This window comes from Sus scrofa, chromosome 2, assembly GCF_054392235.1.
Source record: "Sus scrofa isolate SSC_HxYL_T2T_F1_AM1 chromosome 2, Sscrofa_HxYL_maternal_Yorkshire_Landrace_v2.0, whole genome shotgun sequence".
NCBI lineage: Eukaryota > Metazoa > Chordata > Mammalia > Artiodactyla > Suidae > Sus > Sus scrofa.
Genome location: NC_139384.1, coordinates 89085246 through 89107168, shown reverse-complemented (window position 1 = coordinate 89107168; position 21923 = coordinate 89085246). Strand labels below are relative to the sequence as shown.

Sequence of the window (21923 nt, the reverse complement as noted above, 5' to 3'; positions counted from 1 at the left end):
CTGGATCTGAGCCGTGTCTTCGACCTACACCACAGCTCATGGCAACGACAGATACTTAACCCACTGAGCGAGGCCAGGGATTGAACCCACATCCTCATGGATACTAGTCAGGTTTGTTACTGCTGAGTCACGATGGGCACTCCTAGACAAGTATTAAATGAAAATACTTTATGCACTAAGTGTGACTAGTAGGACACTTTTTATTTTCTTGTTTAATTTTCCTATATTAAAAACTTCCACATTTCAAAAACTGGGATGAATTCAAAGATGCTTGCTATCTGTACTGGCAGCCCTCTGAGAGTGGTCCCAAGTAAAAGATGGGATGTTTGATCTCTGATAGCTGAGTTTCTACCCCCAGAAGAATCTGCATAATCCAACAGGACTAAAGGGGTTAAAGAATAAAAACAAACAAACAAACAAACCAACCAAAGAAACCCAGCAAAAGACAGAGGTTTCCTGTTCTGCAGGAAGAACTAAAGCTGCCAGAACTGGAAATGACCTAACTTTTTGTGTTAATGTGCGGCTCAGCTGACATCAAATCTTTGGTAATAAAAAAATGGGTCAGAGTTTACTCAGTATCTACCTCAAGTTTACTTGAGAAAAATGTGATATCAAAAGAGGTATACCCAAGTGGCTGAATTTCAGAGAAAGGCTGGCTTTGCAGAGAGAGCATAGAATATTTTTTAGCACCTGGAAACACACTGTATTTACTGCTTAACTGATTATTATTATTTTTGTTATTGCTTACATAATGTTATTAAATAATCTTTCTCGCTCTCTCTCTCTGTTAGAGCCACGCCTACACCACAGACATAGCAACATGGGATCTGAGCCGCATCTGTGACCTACACCACAGCTCCCAGCAATGCTGGGTTCCTGACCCACTTAGTGAGGCCAGGGATTAAACCCACATCCTTATGGATACTAGTTGGATTCGCTTCTGCTGAGCCACATGGGAACTCCCAAGTAATCTCTTAATCGAGGTATAACATGTGTGTATATATATACATACACACATACATACATATATGCACACACACACACACGTGTGTGTGTGTGTGTGTGTGTGTGTGTGTGTGTGTGTACTTCTTTTCCCACACCCATGGCATGTGGAAGTTTCCAGGCCAGGGACTGAACCCGAGCCACAGTTGCAAACTGAACCATGGCTGCAGCAACTCAGCATCCTTAACCCACTGAGCTACAAAGGAACTTCGCTGAATACAGCTGACTGAATTTTCAGAGAACCCATCCATGAAATCACTGGATCAAGAACTAGAACCCTACCAGCACCCCACAAGGACCTCCACTGATCCCAGTTACTAAGTCTTCTTTTCTCAAAGGAAACCACAATCCATATTTGTCAGACCATCTTTTGGTTTTGTCTGTTTTTAACTTTACGTAAATACAAACAGAGTATATAGTCTTTGGTGTCTGGATTCTTTCAGACAATATTATGTTATGACATTCATCCATGCCACTCAATATAGAAGTTTGTTCATTTTCACCACTGTATAATATTCTGTTGTGACTACTCCACAATTTATTTACCTAATCTCTGACTGATGACTATTTCGATTTCGGAGCCATTATGAATAGTGTTGCTTGGAATATTCTTGTGGGTCTCCTTCGTACACATGAGCATTCAATTCTTACACCGAGGGGTGGAATGGCTGGGTCGTGGTGGATGCATACACTGGCAGTTTTAGCAGATAATGGTGGTTTTTTAAAGCGGCTGCATCAAGTTTTACCCCTACCGGTAGATGAGAATTCTAGTTTCTCTATATCTACACTTACTTTTGATGTTTTCTGACTTAAAAAATTTTGCATTTCTGGTGGGAATACAATGGTATTTCACTGTGGTCTTAATTTACATTTTTCTGATGACTAAAAAGGATGAGTATTTTTCATATGTTTTTAGGCTATTTGTGTATCTTGCTCATCCTGAAATGTACACTATTTATTTTGTTCATTTTTCTCTCAGGCTGTCAGTCTTTTCCTTCTTTATCCTGAGTATGAGTCCTTTGTCATAAGTATTACTTATGACATTATATAAGTAATACTCACTATTAGGTAAGAAAATATTCACTATTTGATAAGAAAGTAGTCTTCTTTTTCTAGTTTGCTAAAAGTTCTTTTCTTTTAAAATCAGGAATGATTTTAGCTGTATCTATTTATTAACAAATGACTTTCCACTTTTATTCTGTTAATGTGCTAGAGCACATTAACCTGATTTTCAACCTTGAATTTTTTTTTTTTGTCTTTTTTTTTTTGCTATTTCTTGGGCCGCTCCCACGGCATATGGAGGTTCCCAGGCTAGGGGTCGAATCGGAGCTGCAGCCACCGGCCTACGCCAGAGCCACAGCAACGCGGGATCCGAGCCGCGTCTGCAACCCACACCACAGCTCACGGCAATGCCGGATCGTTAACCCACCGAGCAAGGGCAGGGACCGAACCCGCAACCTCATGGTTCCTAGTCGGATTCGTAAACCACTGCGCCACGACGGGAACTCCCTCAACCTTGAATTTTTTAACAAATCTAACTTGTTCGTAATTTTTCCTACTTATATATTATCTGATTCATTTAGCCAATTTTCATTTAGGGTATTTGCATTTCTATTCATAAAATAAGTAAACCTGTAATTTTCTTTTCTCGTAATGTCTTTGTCAGGATTGGATGTTAATGTTATGCTGGTCTCATTGAAGGACTTGAAAATGCTCCTCTTTTTTTATTTTCTGGACAAATTTGTGTAAGACTGTTATTTCCTTAATGGTTATAACCAATTCACCAGTGAAATCATCTAGGCCTAGAGTTTTTTAAAAATTTAATATTTATTATTTTTAAATTAAAGTATAGTTGATATTATATTAATAATATGACATATACATAATATTATTAGTTTCAGGAATATAACATAGTGATTCAATTTTTACAGATTATATACTCCATTTAAATTTAATAAATTTATTATAAGTTCCCATTGTGGCTCAGTGGTTAAAGAATCCAACTAGGAACCATGAGATTGCGGGTTCGATCCCTGGCCTCCCTCGCTCAGTGGGGTAACGATCCAGCGTTGCCATGAGCTGTGGCATAGGTCACAGATGTGGCTTGGATCCCAAGTTGCTGTGGCTGTGGTGTAGGTCGGCAGCTGTAGCTCTGATTTGACCCCTAGCCTAGGAACCTGCATTTGCTGCAGGTGTGGCCCTAAAAAGCAAAAAAAAAAAAAGTTGTTATAAAATATTAGCTATACTCCCTGTTATATACTATATACATGGTAGTTTATACCTCTTAATCCTCTACCCCTAGAGTTTTTCTTTGAAGGAAGATTTTAAACTATGGACTTTATTTCTTAGATGTAGGAGAATTAGGATTTCCAGCTTCTTCTGTGTCAATTTTGATAGTTTGTATTTTTTAAGGAATTTTTCCCCTTAAATTTCAGAGATTATTAACATAAAGTTGTCATAATAGACTTTAACTATAGTTTTTTTATTATAGTAAAAATACATAACATAAAATTTGCCATTTTAACCATTTTAAGTGTATAATTGAGTAGTATTATGTGTATTCACATTGTTGTGAAACAGATTTGCAGAACTTTTTCATCTTGCAAATCTGATCTCTATATCCATTAAATAGCAAATTCTCTTTTCTTTTTTCTTTTCCTTTTTTTTTTGGTCTTTTTAGGGCCACACCCACAGCAGAAGTTCCCAGGCTATGGATCAAATTGAAGTTTTAGCTGCCAGCCTACATCACAGCCACAGCAATGCAAGGTATGAGACGTGTCTGTGACCTACACCACAGTTTATGGCAACGCCAGATCATTAACCCACTAAGTAAGGCCAGGGATTGAACCTGTGTCCTCATGGATGCTAGTCGGGTTTGTTACCACTAAACCACAATGGGAACTCCACGACTTCTCTTTCCCCTCTTCTTCTAACCCCTGGCACCCACCATTTGACTTTTTATGAAATTTAATTATAATGAATTGTAATTATTAATAATTAAATAATAATTTTCAATGTATATATGAATGTGTACATGGCTCTGTAGTGATGCTTCCTTTCTTGTTCCTCTCATGGGTCACTTGAGTCTTTTTTCTTGATCAGCAGAGGTTGTCAATGTTATTAGTCTTTTCAAAGAAACAACCTGGTGCTTGGTTGATTTTTTCTATTGTATATTTGTTTTCTATTAAATTAATTTATGAATTTTATTTTATTTTATTTTTTTGCTTTTTAGAACCTCCACAGCATATGGAGGTTCCTAGGCTAGAGGTCCAATCAGAGCTGCAGCTGCTGGCCTACACAACAGCTATAGCAACACAGGATCCAAGCCATGTCTGTGACCTACACCACAGCCCACAGTGGGTTAAGCCGATCCTTAACCCACTGAGCGAGGCCATGGATCGAACCTGCAACCTCATGGTTCCTAGTTGGGTTCATTTCTGCTACGCCACAATAGGAACTCCTTAATTTATGATCTTTATAACACAAATAACAAATGTTGGTGAGGCTGTGAAGAAAAGGGAATCCTAGTACCCTGCTGGAGGGAATGTAAATTGGTTCAGCCACTATGGAAAACAGTATGGAGGTTCCTCAAAAACTAAAAATGGAATTACTATATGACCCAACAATTCCATTCCTAGAGATAGAGCCAAGAAACCCCCAAAATACTAATTTGAAAATATACATGCACCCCAATGGTCATAGCAGCATTATTTACAATTGCTAAGGTATGGAAGCAACCTCAGTGTCCATCAACAGAAGAATGGATAAAGAAGATGTCACACACACACACAGAGGAATACTGCTCAGTCATAAAAAAGAATGAAAATTTGCCATTTCCAGAAACATGGATGGACTTGGAGGGCATTATCTAGATGAAATAAGTCAGACAGAGAAAGACAAATATTGTATGGTATCACTTATATGTGGAATCTAAAAAGTACAACAAACTAGTGGATAAAACAAAAAAAAGAAGCAGACTTACAGTTATAGAGAACAAACTAGTGGTTCCCAGTGGTGAGAGGGAAGGGGGGAGGGCCACACAGGGGTATGAGGACAAAAGAGTTATTCTGGGATTATATGGAATCATGTGTGTAAAACTTTGGAAAATTATAAAGCACTATGGAATTTTTAAAGATCTTTCATTCAACCAGAGAAAACCATGACCCGAAAAGACACATGTACTCCATGTTCACTGCAGCGCTATATACAATAGCCAAGACATGGAAACAACCTAAATGTCCATCAACAGAGGGATGGATAAAGAAGATGTGGTACATATACACAATGGAATATTAGTCATTAAAAGGAAAGAAATAACGGCATTTGCAGCAACATGGATGGACCTAGAAATTATCATGCTAAGTGAAGTCAGTCAGACAATGAGACACCAACATCAAATGCTATCACTTATATCTGGAATCTAAAAAAAAGGACGCAATGAACTTTGCAGAACAGATACTGACTCACAGACTTTGAAAAATTTATGGTTTCCAAATGAGACAGATTGGGGGTGAGGGGATGCACTAAGGGTTTGGGATGGAAACACTACAAAATTTGGTTGTGATGATTGTTGTACACCTATAAATGTAATAAAATTCATTCATTAATTAAAAAATAAATAAAATAAATCTTTCATTCAATAAAAAATTATGATCTTCATTCCATTTGTTGTTCTTTAATTGAGAGGAAAGCTTAGAACACTTGCCTTTCTTCTGTTCTAATATATGCATTCGAGGCCAAAGATTTCCCTCTAACATGGCCTTAGCTATATCACACAAGTTTTAATACATCATGACTTAATCAGCATTCAAGTAAAATTTTTTTAAAACTACAACTGTAATTTCTTCTTTGACTCATGAGTTTTTTTTAAGAAGTATATTATTTGATTCTAATCATTTAGAAATCATTCCAATTTCCTTTTTGTTATTGATTTCTAACTTAATTCCACTGGTTTGAAAACATACTCTGTATCATTTCAATCCTTATACATTTTCTGAAATTTGCTTTATCACCCAGAAAATGGTCTATTTTAGTAAATGATCTATGTTCACTTAAAAATAACATATATCCTGCAGCTGATGAATGCCGTATATATGTCAACTACATCTTGTCGATTGTGTTGTTCAAATCTAAATCCGTAATGAGTGTTTATCTGCTTGTTACCAAGAGGTGTGTTTAAAATTCCCATTTTCATAATGGAACTATTTCTCATTTTAGATCTTTCAATTTTTCCTTCATCTATCTTAAAGATACATTAGGTACACAAATTTAGAATTATTTTCTTCATGATAGATTAATTCTTTCACATTGTGAAGTGTCCCTCTTTATCTTAAAGCACATTTTATCTGCTATTCATATAACATTTTTCTTTTGGTTAATATTTACATGGTATATATTTTCTATCATTTTACTTTCAATAATTATGTCTCCTCATATTAAAGTAAATCATACATATGTAGGAGTGTGTGTGTGTGTGTGTACAAATTTTAAGTCTAATCTATCTTTGAGTATTTAAACATCCATTTACATTCATTACTGACATATTTGGACTCAAATCTATCCTTTTGTTAGTTGTTTTGTATTTATTCCACTTGTTCTGTATTACTTTCCTCTCGTTTTTATTTTTAACTTTCTCTTGGATGGCTTTATTCTATTTTCCCTCTATAAGTTTATTATATATTATTTTATTATTCTTTCAGTGGCCATGCTAACCTAGAGACTTTTTTTTTTTTTTTTTTTTTTTGTCTTTTCAGGGCCACACTTGCGGCATATGGGAAGTTCCCAGGCTAAGGGTCGAAATGGAGCTACAGTTGCTGGCCTATGCCACCGCCACAGCAATGCCAGAACTGAGCCATGCTTGTGACCTACACCACAGCTCATGGCAATTCTGGATCCTTAACCCACTGAGCAGGGCCAGGGATTGAACACACATCCTGATGGATACTAGTCAGGTTCGTTACCACTGAGCCATGACAGGAACTCTTCTAGAGACCATTTTACTATTTTTTTAGTTGTTACCCTGGATCACAACATGTATCTTTGATTTACTAATGTCTAATATAAACTGGTACTTTTAATTATTCCTGGCCTGCACCTGCAGCACGTGGGGGTCCCAGGCCAGGGATGAAACCTGTGCCACAGCAGCAACCTGGGCCACTGCAGTGGCAACACTGGATCCTTAATCCACAGTGCCACGAGGGAACTCCAAGAGTATTTTTATTCCATTTATCCTCTCCCATCTTTTGTGCAATTGATATAAGGAATTTCCACATGATATTCTTGTTAGTATTGTATACGTCAATTGTCATTTTACCTGCATACCCTTTCTGTTGCTCTTGAATCTTCCTGCATCACCACGCTTTTATCAGGAGTGATTTTCTTCTGCCTTAAGAACTTCCTTTTGCTGTTTCTGTTTTGGTAACTTATTTTTGAAGAATTTTTCCCCCTAGACTTTTAGGTTGGCAAGTTCTCCTCCCTAACACTTCATTTCACTGTTTTCTAGTTTCCATTGTTTCTGTCAAGACACCAGCTGTCAGTCTTTCGTTGCTACTTTAAAAGTAATATATTTCATACTGAAGAAGAGAAAACAAAGTTGGAGGACTCACACCTCCCAATTTCAAACCTACTACAAAGCAAGAGTAATCAATACCATGTGATACTTTCACAAGGACAAAGAGATCAACAAAATACAATTGAGAGTTCAGAAATAAACTACATATCATGAAATAAACTATATATTAGAAGTAAACTATATATCATGCTCAACTGATTTTTTTTTCCCCGATTTTTAGGGCTGAACCTGCAGCATATGGAAGTTCCCAGGCTAGGGGTTGAATTGGAGCTGCAGCTGCTGGCCTACACCACAGCCACAGCAATGCCAGATCCCAGCTGCAATTGTGAACTATGCCGCAGCCTGTGGCAATGCCAGATCCTTAACCCACTGAGTAAAGCTAGGGATCAAACCCATATCCTCATGGATATTAGTCGGGTTCTTAACCCACTGAGCCAAAAGGGGAACGCCTCGACTGATTTTTGACAAGGGTGCCAAGACCATTCAATCAAGAAAAACGAATAACCTCTTCAAAAAATGGTACAAATGGATAGCCAATGCAAAATAATGAATTTGACCTCTATCTCACATTATATACATGTATTAACTCAAAACGGATGGAAGACCTAAATATAAGAGCTAAAACCATATAACTTTGGAAGTTTTTGTGAGTTTTTAATTAGGCAATGGTTTCTTAGATATGACTCCTAAAATAAAAACAACAAAAGAAAAAATAGACAAGTTGGACTCCATCACAATTAAAAACTTATGCTTTGAAAGACACTTTCAAGAAAGTGAATAGAATATTTATAGGAGAAAGTCTTTGCAAATTACACATCTGATAGGGGTTTAGTATCTGGAATATATAAAGGACTCTTACAACGCAATAAAAAGACAAACAATCTGATTTTAAAAAATGGGAAAGGAGTTTCCATTGTGGCGCAGTGGTTAACGAATCCGACTAGTAACCATGAGGTTGTGGGTTCGATCCCTGGCCTTGCTCAGTGGGTTAAGGACCTGGCATTGCCGTGAGCTGTGGCGTGGGTTGCATAGGCGGCTCGGATCCTGCATTGCTGTGGCTCTGGTGCAGGCCGGCAGCTACAGCTCTGATTAGACCCCTAGTCTGGGAACCTCCATATGCCGCTAAAGTGGCCCTAGAAACGGCAAAAAGACAAAAAAAATAAAAAATAAAATAAAAAATAAAAAAATAAAAAAATGGGAAAAGGATTTGAATAGACATTTCTCTAAAGAAATATACAAGTGGCCAAAAAGCACATGAAAAGATGTTCAATGTCATTAGTTATTAGGGAAATTCAAATCAAAACCACAATGCGGTGCCACTTCACACCCACTAGAAATGGCTATAATTTAAGAAAAAAAAGAAAACAATAAGTTTTGGTGAGGATGTAGAGAAATTGGAACCCTTGTACATTGCTGGTAGGAATATAAAATGGTTCAGCCACTGTAGGAAATAGTTTGGAAGTTCCTCAAAAAATTAAACATAGAATTACCATATGACTCAGTTGTTCCACTCCTAGGTATACACCTAAAGGAATTAAGAGGGATGCACACCCATTCTTAGCTGTACACACCAGTTCATAGCTGTACTACTCACAATAGCCAAAAGGTGGAAGTAGCCCAAATGTCCATCAGCAGATGATGGATGAACAAATTGTGGTACATTTACACATACAACAGATATTATTGCTTTTTGTTTGTTTTTTTGACCACAACCGCAGCAGTCCCAGGCCAAGGATCACACCCACACTTCAGGACAGCACCAAATCTTTAACCTACTAAGCCACCAGGGAACTCCCTACAACAGACTATTGAGTTATTCAGCCATAAAAGGGCATGAAGTTTAGGTCCATCAAAGACGCTTAGACAAAAAAGGTCACATATTCCACATGATTCAATGCATATGAAGTGTCCAGACAGGTACCACAAACACAGAAAACAGGTTAAGTGGTTACAAGGGGCTGGGGGGAGAGGGGAATGGGGAGCAACAACTCAATAAGTAGGGGCTTTCTTTTGGGGTAATGAAAACATTTTAGAACTAGGTAGAAGTGGTGGTTACACAACAATACTGTGAATAAACTAAATGCTTGTTCACTTAAAATTATGTTATGTGAATATCTTCTCAACTAAAAAGAAGTATCTTTTTTTCTCTAACTGCTCTTAAGTTTTTCTTTGCCTTTTTTTGGTGGGAGTACTATTGGTGTCATTTTTTTAAATCTGTGGCTTAATGTTTTTGGTCAATTTGGGGAAATTCCCAGCCATTATCTCTCCAAATATTGCTCTGTCTCAATCTATCTCCTTTCCTTTGATGACTTCAGTTATATGTAAATTAGATTTTTTTCATGATCTAAACTCTCTTACGTCCTTTTCTGTATTTTCTCTTTTCTTTTTTGTGTTTCAGGTTGGGTGTTTTATCCTGACCTGTATTCCAGTTCATAAATCTTTTCTTCTTAAGTTGATATTCAACCTTCTATTGAGTTATTACTTTCAACTATTATATTTTTCAGTCCTCATAGTCCATATAATTCTTTGTTGTTTCTATTTAGTTGCTGAAATGATCCATCTTGTCATTGGTTTCCTAAATATACCTAAAATTATTTTAAAGCCTATGTTGGATATTTCCAGAATTTGCATTTCTTTTTCTTTCTTTCTTGGCTGCCCTGCAGCATATTTAAGTTCCCAGGCCAGGGTTCAGATCCAAGCAGCAGCTGCAACTTACGCTGCAACTGTGGCAGTGTGAGATCCTTAACCCATTGTGCTGGGCTGGGGATTAAACCTGCGTCCCAGCGCTCCTATTGGACCACAGCGGGGACTCCCAATATTTGCATTTCTTCTTCTTTTCTTTTTTTTGGCGGGGGAGAGGGGACATTTGTGGCATATGGAAATTCCTGGGTTAGGGGTCGAACTGGAGCTGCAAATGCTGGCCTATGCCACAGCCACAGCAACACGAGATCCAAGCTGCATCTGCTACCTACTTGGCACCTTGTGGCAACACCAGATCCTTAACTCAATGAGAGAGGCTAGGGATCAAACCTGTATCCTCATGGAAACTATGTTAGGTTCTTAGCCCGCCGAGCACCCTGTATTGGTTATGTAATCTAGAAATTGTTTTTCCTCTTTTTTGGTCATTCTGTTATGTCTGGTATTTTTGATGGCTCCTAGATATTATATGTGAAAAATGTATTGATGATCTGGGGCTGCTGAAAGGTGGTATCTTCCCCCAGAGGATTTCCTATTGCCGTGGGAGGAAACAGCACTTTTAGGGTATAGGTGTATCACTTCACTTCAATTAGAAATTAAACAAATTCAGGAGTTCCCGCCGTGACTTAGCGGAAATGAATCTGACTAGCATCCATGAGGATGCAGGTTCAATCCCTGGCCTTGCTCAGTGGGTTTAGGATCCGGTGTTGCCATAAGTTGTGGTGTAGGTCACAGAGGTGGCTCGGATCTGGCATTGCTGTGGCTGTGATGTAGGCCAGAAGCTATAGCTCTGATTTGACTCCTAGCCTGTGAACTTTCATATGCCGCAGGTACGGCCCTAAAATGACAAAAAAAAAAAAAAAAGAAAGAAAGAAAGAAAGAAATTAAGTCAATTCAGAGTCGGGCTTCAGTCTTTGACAAGGCTGGCCAAATTATGGTTCATCTTCTAGTTGTAGTGTGGCCCTTTGAGGATTCCGGTGGAAAGCCTACGATGTTTATCAGGGCTTGTACTCCCTGGTGGACCTGAAACTCCAAGTTTTGTCTCACAAACCCAGTAGGACTGCTTGAGCTCTCCTCATTTCAGTCTTTCAGCCACCACATTTTGGTCACTTCACAGCTATTGTTTATAAATTAGCAAGTGCCTCAAATGCCCAGTATTGAGCTTTCCTTTTCTCTGGATTTGTGGCTCCTAAAGTCCTTACTGCACTGACAGCTCCTCAATGTCTTAGAATGTCTTAAAAAACACTTTTTTTTCCCCCATATTTTCTGGTTGTGCTTGGTAAGATGGTTGGACTGCAACAAGCCAGTGTAACATAGCAGAAACAGAAATTTGATCTATTTATTATCAATAGCTTACAGTTCTCTTAGTGTGGCTTAAAGTCCAATATGGACCTTAGAATCCTGAAACTGATGAATGCAGTTTTTAAACAAACAAAAGAGAAGATTTTGTAATTCTCTGCAAAATAAAAGCACCTGATTATGCGTGTTGTTCTACTGTTGTTTTTTAATCATTCTTTTCCCAATTAGCCCATAAATTACTCATGGATCAACTCAGATATGTTTTATTTCAGTCTCTTCACACTGTGTTGGTAAATACTCCAAAAACTGAGTTCACTGGGATGTATACTATCCCAATTAGCAATTACTAATTAGTGTTTAAATAGTTTTAGCTTGGAACTACCACAGCATGAAATAAAAAGGGCTTTCACACTAAGAAACAAATAAGAAGCAGAAATTAACCACCGGTTGCTATTTCTGTATATAATTTATTTTTAGTAGTTATATGACTTTCATAAAAATCATAAAGATTTTAAGTAACTGAAATATCCAAATGAGAATTGATTCAATATACAGTGCATTTGTAAATATTAAAGAAAATGAGGCAGTGCATATAGAGACACTGATGTAGAATAACCTCCAGATATTGGAGGAGAAGAATATTATGGTCCACTTATTCTTTTATGGATAATCTACTGTTTCCTATACTCTTGGTCTTAAATTTTAAGTACATGTTTTCGATTCAGTTCTGGCAAAGAACAAATGGAAGCCTGTCTATGCCTTGAAACTGCAAGCTTTTTAAGAAGGAATTTTAGACAGTTAAAGGAATTGATGCAGACACAAAAATGAAACAGAATTCTATAGAGGAGAGCTGTTTAGGGGAAACTTGTAAGGTTACATGAAGACAAGAAACATTTACAAAAGTCCTAACTGCTTACAAATATAACCATTAGAGCATCTTGTGACAGTATTTGTTAGTCTCTTTCTGAGATTTCTGGACTTAAAACACCATATACTAATTTGTCATCTGTAACTCTCTCCTGTGGATAGAAGTAAGGTCAGCAATCTTTTCTTTGGCAGAAAGCTTTAGAAATGTCTTTCCCCCGCTCTTTTGGCTAAAGAAAAAGTAATAGATCAGTGATAGTATGTTTTGAAGCAATATGTAGGAGAGATTTTTGTTGGGAAAGGACAATGAGTGTGTGTATGTGTGTGTGTGTTTTATTTTATTTTATTTTGGGGGCTGCATCTGTGACATATGGAAATCCCCAGGCTAGGGGTCAAACCAGCTGCATCTGCAGCTGAGGCTTATAGCACAGCCATGGCAATACTGGACCTGAGCTGCATCTGCAACCTACGCCGCAGCTTGTGGCAATGCCAGATCCTTAACTACTGAGCAAGGCCAGGGATTGAACCAGCATCTTCATGGACACTAGTCAGGTTCTTAACCTGCTATGCCACAACAGGAAGTCCAGAACAATGTGTATATTATGCTAATAACTGTCTTTAAAAGTTCACGTGAAAGAATATGCTTCTGTCTGCACGAGACCTCTCTGGAACTGCACACGTAGGCAACAGAGACTGCTGGGCGAGGCCTGGGGCACTGAGTCAGGGTGGCAGGGAGATGGATTCTCCTCTTGACATTCTTCTGTACTACTCTGACTCAAAAAAATGTGCATATATTATTTATTCAGAAAAATAATTTAAAATGATTTCTAAGTACAAGAAAAAAAGGATAAAAAGGAAAACTCAATATTTATACATAATTTCACAACAACCCTACAAGACAGGTTATTCTTATTTCATAGAAAGGAAAATTAAGGCTCAGAGAGACTAAATAACTTGCTCAAATTTATACAGTTGGAAGTAGAATCCAGGTAAATCTGAATCTAAAGCTAAATTATCTTTCAGTTTTATACTCTTAAAACATAAGGAACTTGGATTACAGTATGATCAAGCTGCAAAAAGTATTTAACAATAATTTAAAACTCCCTAGGAGTTCCCATTGTGGCTCAGTGGTTAACAAACCAGGCTAGCATCCATGAGGACACAGGTTCAATCCCTGGCCTGGCTCAGTGGGTTAAGGATCTGGCATTACTGTGAGCTGTAGTGTAGGTCACAGATGTGGCTCCGATCCCATGTTGCTGTGGCTGTGGCATAGGCCGGTGGCTACAGCTCTGAATGGACCGCTAGCCTAGGAACTTCCACATGTCACGGGTGTGGCCCTAAAAAGACAAACAAAAGAAAACAAAAAAAACCTCTCTAGTTGCAACACCATTGACTGATTTGAGTTTCTTATGCTGTGTAAGAAACAGCAATAGAAAATGAGAAGGTACACTTTTTATGAGGCAATAAAAATTTAATTAAACTTCAAAAACTTCCCATGGACCTTCCAGAGGTCCTGGTAACAAACTGGATTTAAAAAAATAAAATGTTGCTACTGATCCTCTTTCTTTTCAAGAAATTTTGAAAAGTACAACACAAGTGAAGACAGATAGGTTTTTTAGCACTCAGTGCTGTTTAACAGAACCAACTAAATAACTAAAGGACCTGGCAAATTTTAAGAACTATTTTCACTAATCTACAAATTTGTATCTTGTGTCTTCTTAAAGAAATTGGACAATGGTCAAGTCTTATTTACCCCGAGGCACCAATAATTCACTTGGAGTGAGGTTCCGGGGTGATGGTGCCTTGTTTCGAGAAGGGGGGCTGCTACACCCCTCTTCCTAGCCCCCTTTCCTCCTATTTTCTCAGCATCACTTCTAGCCTAAGTGGACCCCATCTCTAGATCAATGCAAATATCACTCACAAGTGGCAAAACGTATAACTGGGTCACTTTGCTGTATAGCAGAAATTGACAGAACATTGTAAATCAACTATTATAAAAAATTAAAACCAAAAGCCCCCAAAAATACAAATACAAATAAAAAACCAACCCAGTGGGAGTGAGCCTGCCTGTCTCTCCACACAGGAGTGTTTCTCCTGCTGGGAGAGGGACAGGAAAATTCTTTCCGAAGGTCGAAGTCCCCTGTACCTCTCGTCAGCATTTCACCGGGACCTCAGGGATTTTTAGAAGGTAATTTGAACTATACTTTGTTTTCAGCCTTTATAAACCACCTCAACCCCCTAAGATGCAGTTTCCCTATTCTATAGTTATGATATGCATGTGCCCAATAGCAAGGTGGTGGAAACGCCCTTTTCTGGGTCTAAAGAAAAATGAAATCATTTGTACCTTGTATTCTGAGTGCTTCTTCACTCTCCATGTTGTAGGCTGTTCTTATCTTAGTCATGCATGGTGTGAGGTGGTGTGGGGGGGCTCAGGGGGAAAGAAGCCTCCTCCCAGAGGGATGGTTCAGGTCAGGCCCACCTCGACTGAATGTCCCACTTCTGCCTCTGCACGCTGAGCTTTGGGACAGCCTGAGCAGGAAGAGGCGCTGCCCTGAGGCAGAGGGCAGAGGTGCCTCAGTTTCCCCACCCCTTCTGCCTATATTAGGAGAGACCAATGGACATTTTCCTCAAAAGGAACTGTTAAGAAAAACTTGAAGGTAAAGAAAACGAGAGTAAAGGAAATGGATAATTTTAACAGATTTATGAAATTTCGAAGCCTCATCAAAGACTGGCTAGGCTGTAGCTGCCAATATAGCATATCCATCCCAGGCACCTTTCTGTCACCTGACTTTGCTGTTACTCCTTCTGATCCTCAGGCCAAACTCCATTAGCTGTCACCCTAGATTCTGTTATTTATACCTGCTTTTTGACTCTCTAATAAAGTTATTTCCCCAAGATGATCTCAAAACCTCTCCCTGAGCTGTACTTTTGAGTGGGCATAAATGCACCAATAAAACTCTGCTGTACAGAGTGAACTCTTCCTAGAGGTCCCCTTATGTATGGGTTTCTAGAATCTTTTCCTTGTCTCTAACTTTTTTCATCCTATTTCTCACCTGCTGGTTGGTTTGTTAAGGTATCATCTAAGCTGTAATGTTCTAAACCAGCACCTCCACTTGCTTTCTTTAGTGACACTAGTATTATAATTTCAAGAGCCAGTTTGCATCTAATTCACATCTTCCAAAATGCAAGGGCCTCCTCATGACTCCCCAGTGGAAGACCCATGCTTTGCCCAGGGCACTGCCCTCTAGCCCTAGGAAACCTCTCTGACCCTAAAGCCAAGCCCATCACACTTCTCGGCCTTTCCTACAATTACATCCTGCAGTGGTCAGCATGCCTGTAAGCTGCCTTCTGCTTGGCAAGCTTCTCTAAGACACAAAACAGAATGGGGGTTAGAACACGGCCCTGGGAGTTCCCATCGTGGCTCAGCCGTTAACAAACCTGATGAGCATCCATGAGGATTCGGGTTTGATGCCTGGCCTCGCTCAGTGGGTTAAGGATCCACTGTCACCATGAGCTGTGAGGGAGGTTGCAGACGAGGCTTGGATCCTGCGTTGCTGTGGCTCTGGCGTAGGCTGGCAGCTACAGCTCTGATTGGACCCCTAGCCTGGGAACCTCCATATGCCATGGGTGAGGGCCTAAAAAGACAAAAAGACAAAAAAACCCCTCCAAAAACAAAAAAACACTGCTCTGGAACCAGTCTATCTGTACTAGAGTCCAGCTGTAGCTACGTACTAACACTGTTCCCTTGGCAAGTTACTGGACTTCTTTAACCTGGTTTCCTCAGCTGCAAAATGAGGTTAATAATAGGACTGGTGCAAGGATTAAATGAGTTAATATATGCAACATGCTTACACTATATGTTAGCTATTATTATTGTGAGTATTCATTAACTTTAAATATACCATACAAGTATGTATGTGTACATAAAGCTTTGCCCTCAGATAGCTCCCTCTGTTCATTTTTGTTTTCTCCCCCGAGTCTCTGAAATCCTTAAGAATTGTGTACAACTTAACAAATACTGGCCCGACTGTCACAGGGCAGGAGGGTGGCCAGCACTTTAGCAACAATGACCCTGGGCTGCCAGGTTCTCATTTCAGATTTTGCCACTTAATTGGTGAGTGACCTTGGCCAAGTTACTTGACCTTCTCTAAGCTTCAGTTTGTTCAGTTGGAAGAGAGAAAAGAGCTATACTTTTGGGATGCTGCCAAATGAAAATGATAAACCATTTAGCATGGTGCCTGGCACGTCCAATGCGATGTGAACTGCTAGCTATTGTTAACAGTTTTTTCCTGTCCAGCTTCACAGCAGAGATCACATCAGTTTCTATCTTAACTGGATTAGTTGTACCATTTATGGCTATATAGTTCCATTCTTAAACTGTCTTGATAAGGAATTCTGCATAACCAAATAATCTGGTAGATAAAAAGCCAAGGAGAGACATTGCTTTTCGAAAGATCTCTGGTATTCTCCTTACCTGCTGCAAGTAATAAAATCCTTCCCCCCCCCCCCCCAATGTCAAGGAACCTTCAGGATCTTTTCTCAATTATGAAAAAATCCAGAGTTACAATCCAGCTGGCCAAAAGAGAAATCAGATTTAATTTCCTCAGTCCTGAAGCTGCCAGATAGGATCAAGCAACGTGCATTTCTGTTGGAGGCCCTTTGGACTAAATCCTTACCAACTTTTTTGGTCTATTGTAAACACTGAGGCTTCCTTGAAATAAAATAATCTTTTTTTTTTTTCCCCGTCTTTTTGCCTTTCCTAGGCTTCCGCGGCATATGGAGGTTCCCAGGCTAGGGGTCTAATCGGAGCTGTAGCCACCCGCCTACGCCAGAGCCACAGCAATGCGGGATCCGAGCCGCATCTGCGACCCACACCACAGCTCACAGCAACACTGGATCCTTAACCCACTGAGTGAGGCCAGGGACCGAACCTGCAACTTCATGGTTCCTAGTCGGATTCGTTAACCACTGGGCCACAACAGGAACTCCATGAAATAAAATACTCTTGAAATATACTTTGTGTGTGTGAAAAAAACAAAACAAGGCAACCAATGCCTCATGCATTACAAAAGTTTGTCAAAGGTTTGAAGACTGAAATATCACATTTGTTCCACACTAATTTCTGGTCACTCTAATTTTTGAAATTGTGGTCACTCTCTCTAATTTTTGAAATGTTACTTCAATTCATAAAGCTGATTTCTTAGTTGTTAATTCCCAGGCCAGGGATTAAATCCATGCCACAGCAGCAACCCGAGCTCGTGCGATAACACTGGATCCTTAACCCACTGTGTCACAAGGGAACTCTGACAGCACCAAGTTTATGAAGAAACAGGCAGCTGCATTTTGATGCTAATTTTAACTCTAGTTCTAAGGAACAAATCCCTCACTTTCAAAGGGCACTGTGACCATAAGTAATTGAGATGTAAAAACTTGATGTCAGTTAGATCTCAAATCCACAAAACAGGGGTTCAAATGTGAATGGATGATAACAAATCTTCCCTAAGATTAATGGAAAGTCCTACCTATTAATTCACCCATTTTATTCCTTAACTCTTATGGAAATTCTATATTTGAACAGCACCTACTATTTTTTTTTAGGTTTTCCTCTTTGGGAGAACTTGAAATAATGTGAAAAGGAGTGAAAGGACATTAAATGGGAAAGAGAGGGAACGACTAATTTTATTTCCACTGGAATAAAGGTTGGTGGGGAGGAACTATACTATTAATTTATGAAAATACTGCTAGGTGAAAAACATTTTATAAGCTTTGAGGAAAATGTCAAGGCAACAGAGCCCATTCTAGAGGGTAAGGTCAAACACACTCAGCTGAGGGTCACTGAAATGGTGAACTGCAATGATTAAAGATGTAATGAGTAACCTGTGAAGCTTTTACAAATTCTTTACCCTCCACACACTTAGCAGAGCCCTCAAACACATGAGCAAAAAAGGACAAAATCAAAGGGAGAGACAGACAATTCAACAATAATCATTGGAGGTTTCAGCACACTACTTTCAATAAGGATAGAACAAATAGAAGATAAACAAGAAAATAAAAGATTTAAACAACACTATTAACCAACTAGACCTAACAGGCATCTACAGAACATTCCACCCACAAGAGCAAAATATGTATTTTTCTCAAGTGCACATGGAACATTCCCCATGATAGACCATATGTTAGGTCATAAAACAAGCCTCAATATATAAAATAACTGAAATCATGCAAAGTATGTTCTCTAACCACAGTGGAATGAAACTACTTCTCCATAAAGAAAGAAATTTGGAAAATTCACAAATACGTGGGATTTAAAGATGTTCCTAAACAGCCCATAGGTCAAAAGAAAAACCCAGAGGAAAGATGAATAATATAAAACCCAAAATGTATCAAAACTTATGGATGGGTGAAACTGCTCTTACAGAGAAATTTACAGCTGAAAATGTATCTTAAAAATGCTTATATTGACCTGAAATCAATAATCCAATCTTCTCCTTTAAGAGAAAAAGAAGATAAAACTAGATCCAAAGCAAGCAGAAAGGAGAAAATAATAAGGATGTGAGTGAAAATTAATAAAATAGAGAAGAGCTAAATAGGCAATAAAACCAAAAGTTGGTTCTTTGAAAAGGTCAACATTTACAAACTTTTAGCTAGGCACAACTAGTTAATAATCTAGCACATGCCTTTGACCAGGCAAAAAAGAAGACTCAAATTACTAAAATCAGAAACAAGAGAGGGGACATTACTATCGACATTATAGAAATAAAAAAAATTATAAGGGAACATTATAGATAACTATATGCCAACAAATAAGATAACTTAGACGAAATGGACAAATTCCTAGAGAGACGCAAATTACTGAAACTGACTTGACTAGAAACAGAAAATCTGAATAGGCCTGTAAGAAAAGAGTGATTCACTAATCAAAAAAACTTCTCACAGGACCAGGTGGCTTCACTGGTGACTTCTACCAACTAAGAATTAACAATTAAGGAGTTCCCGTTGTGGGGTAATGGAAACAAATCCGACTAGGAACCATGAGGTTTCGGGTTCGATCCCTGGCCTTGCTCAGTGGGTTAAGGATCTGGCATTGCTGCGAGCTGTGGTGTAGGTTACAGATGCGGCTCAATCTGGGGTTGCTGTGGGTAGGCCGGCGGCTACAGTTCTGATTAGACTCCTAGCCTGGGAACCTCCATATGCCACGGGTGCCGCCCTAAAAAGACCAAAAAAAAAAAAAAAAAAGAACTAATATCAATCCTTCTCAAACTCTTGCAAAAAAACAGGGGAAAAGGAAACACTTCATAATCCGTTATGAGGCTAATTACACTTACACTAAAAGCCAGGGAAAGACATCACAAGGAAATTATAGACGAATATCCATCATTGACTAGAGATATAAAAATCCTCTGCAAAATACTGGCAAACTGAATCCTGAAACATATAAAAACAAAATCCTATTGTGACCAACTGAGATTTATCTCAGGAATATAAGGCTGGTTTAACACAGGAAAATAAAATAATGTCATATTCCATATTAATAGGATAAAAGACAAAAACCACACAATCGTCTCAACAGGCACAGAACATTTGACAATTCAAATCATCTCAACATTTGACAATCCAAACTCATTTATGACAAAAACACTCAACAAGCTAGAAGAGAAGGTGACTTTTCAACCTTATAAAAGGACATCTATGAAAATCCGGGAGTTCCCGTCGTGGCACAGTGGAAACAAATCTGACTAGGAACCATGAGGTTGTGGGTTCTATCCCTGGCCTTGCTCAGTGGGTTAAGGATCCGGCGCTGCTGTGAGCTATGGTGTAGGTCACAGATGTGTCTCAGATCTGGTGTTGCTGTGGCTCTGGTGTAGGCTGGCAGCTGTAGCTCCAATTAGACCCCTAGCCTGGGAAGCTCCATATGCCATGGATATGGCCCTAAAAAGCCAAAAAAAAAAAAAAAGAAAGAAAGAAAGAAAGAAAATTCCACAGCTAACATCATACTCAATGGTGAGAGACTGAAAGCTTTCCTCTCAAGATCAGGAACAAGACATGAATGTTTGCTCACACCACTTTCATTCAACATTCCACTAATGAAGGCTCCAGCCAGGGGCAATTAAGCAAGAAAATGAAGTAAAATGCAACCTGATTGGAAAGGAAGATGTAAAACTATCTCCAGTTTCAGGTGGCATGATCTTGTGTATAGAAAATTCTAAGTCATCCATTAAAAAACTATTAGAGCTATTAAATGTGTTCAACATAGTTGGATAAAAGATCCACTGCTATAGGCATAATTCAATAGAAATAAATAAATGAAGACATCCCCTGTTCATGGCCTGGAAGAGTTAATATTGTTAAGAATGACTACTACCTAAAATGACCTGCAAACTCAAGGTAATTCTTATCAAAATTCCAGGTGGATTTTTTTCCCACAGAGATTAAAAAACTGATTCTAAAATTCATATGGAAATGCAAGGGATCTTGAATAGCCAAAACTGTCTTGGAAAAAAAAACACACAGGGAGTTCTCATTGTGGTGCAGAGGAAATGAACCTGACTGGTATCCATGAGGATGTGGGTTTAATCCCTGGCTTCACTCAGTGGATAGGGGATCTAGTGTTGCCATGAGCTGTGGTGAAGGTGGCAGATGTGGCTCAGATCCCACACTGCTGTGGCTGTGGCATAGAGTGGCAGCTGCAGATCCGATTCGAACCCTAGCCTGGGAATTTCCATATACCTCAGGTTTGGCCCTAAAAAGACAAAAGAAAAAAAAGAAAAAGACAAGAAAAAGAAATACCAAGTTAGAGGACTCGCATATCCCAATTTCGAACTTAATACAAAGCAACAGTAATCATTACCAGGTGATCTTGGCACAAGAACAGACATAGGGGCCAATAAAATGGGATTGAAAGTTCAGAAATAAACTCATTTATTATGCTTAACTGACTTCTGACAAGGATGCCAGACCATTCAACTGGGAAGAAAGAGAATAATCTCTTAACAAATGGTACTGGTTCAAATGGATATCCACATGCAAAAAACAATGAAGATGGACCTCTACCTCACATCATATACAGATATTAATTCAAAATAGATGAAAGAATGAAATATAAAAATCAAAACTGTAAAACTCTTGAATTAGGCATAGTTTCTTAGATACAACTCCTAAAATACAAACAACCAAAGAAAAAACAGACAAATTGGACTCCACACGCACAAAAAATCAAACCCAGGGAGTTCCCGTTGTGGCTCAGTGGTAATGAACCTGACTAGTGTCCATGAGGGTATGGGTTCAGTCTCTGGCCTTGCTCAGTGGGTTAAGGATCTGACGTTGCTGTGAGCTGTGGTGTAGGCTGCAGACATGGCTTGGATCCTGTGTTGCTCTTGCTGTGGCTGTGGCTGGCAGCTGCAGATCTGATTTGACCCCTAGCCTGGAAACTTCTATATACCACACGAGGCCCTAAAAAATCAACAAACAAACAAACAAAAACAAACCCCCT

General features: G+C 38.8%; 1 protein-coding gene across 4 annotated transcripts in view; it reads right to left on the bottom strand.

The window, feature by feature from the left end:
- RNF130 (ring finger protein 130) overlaps positions 1-21923 on the bottom strand; it is a 154310-nt gene that overhangs the window by 12034 nt on the left and 120353 nt on the right. The window lies entirely within an intron of this gene.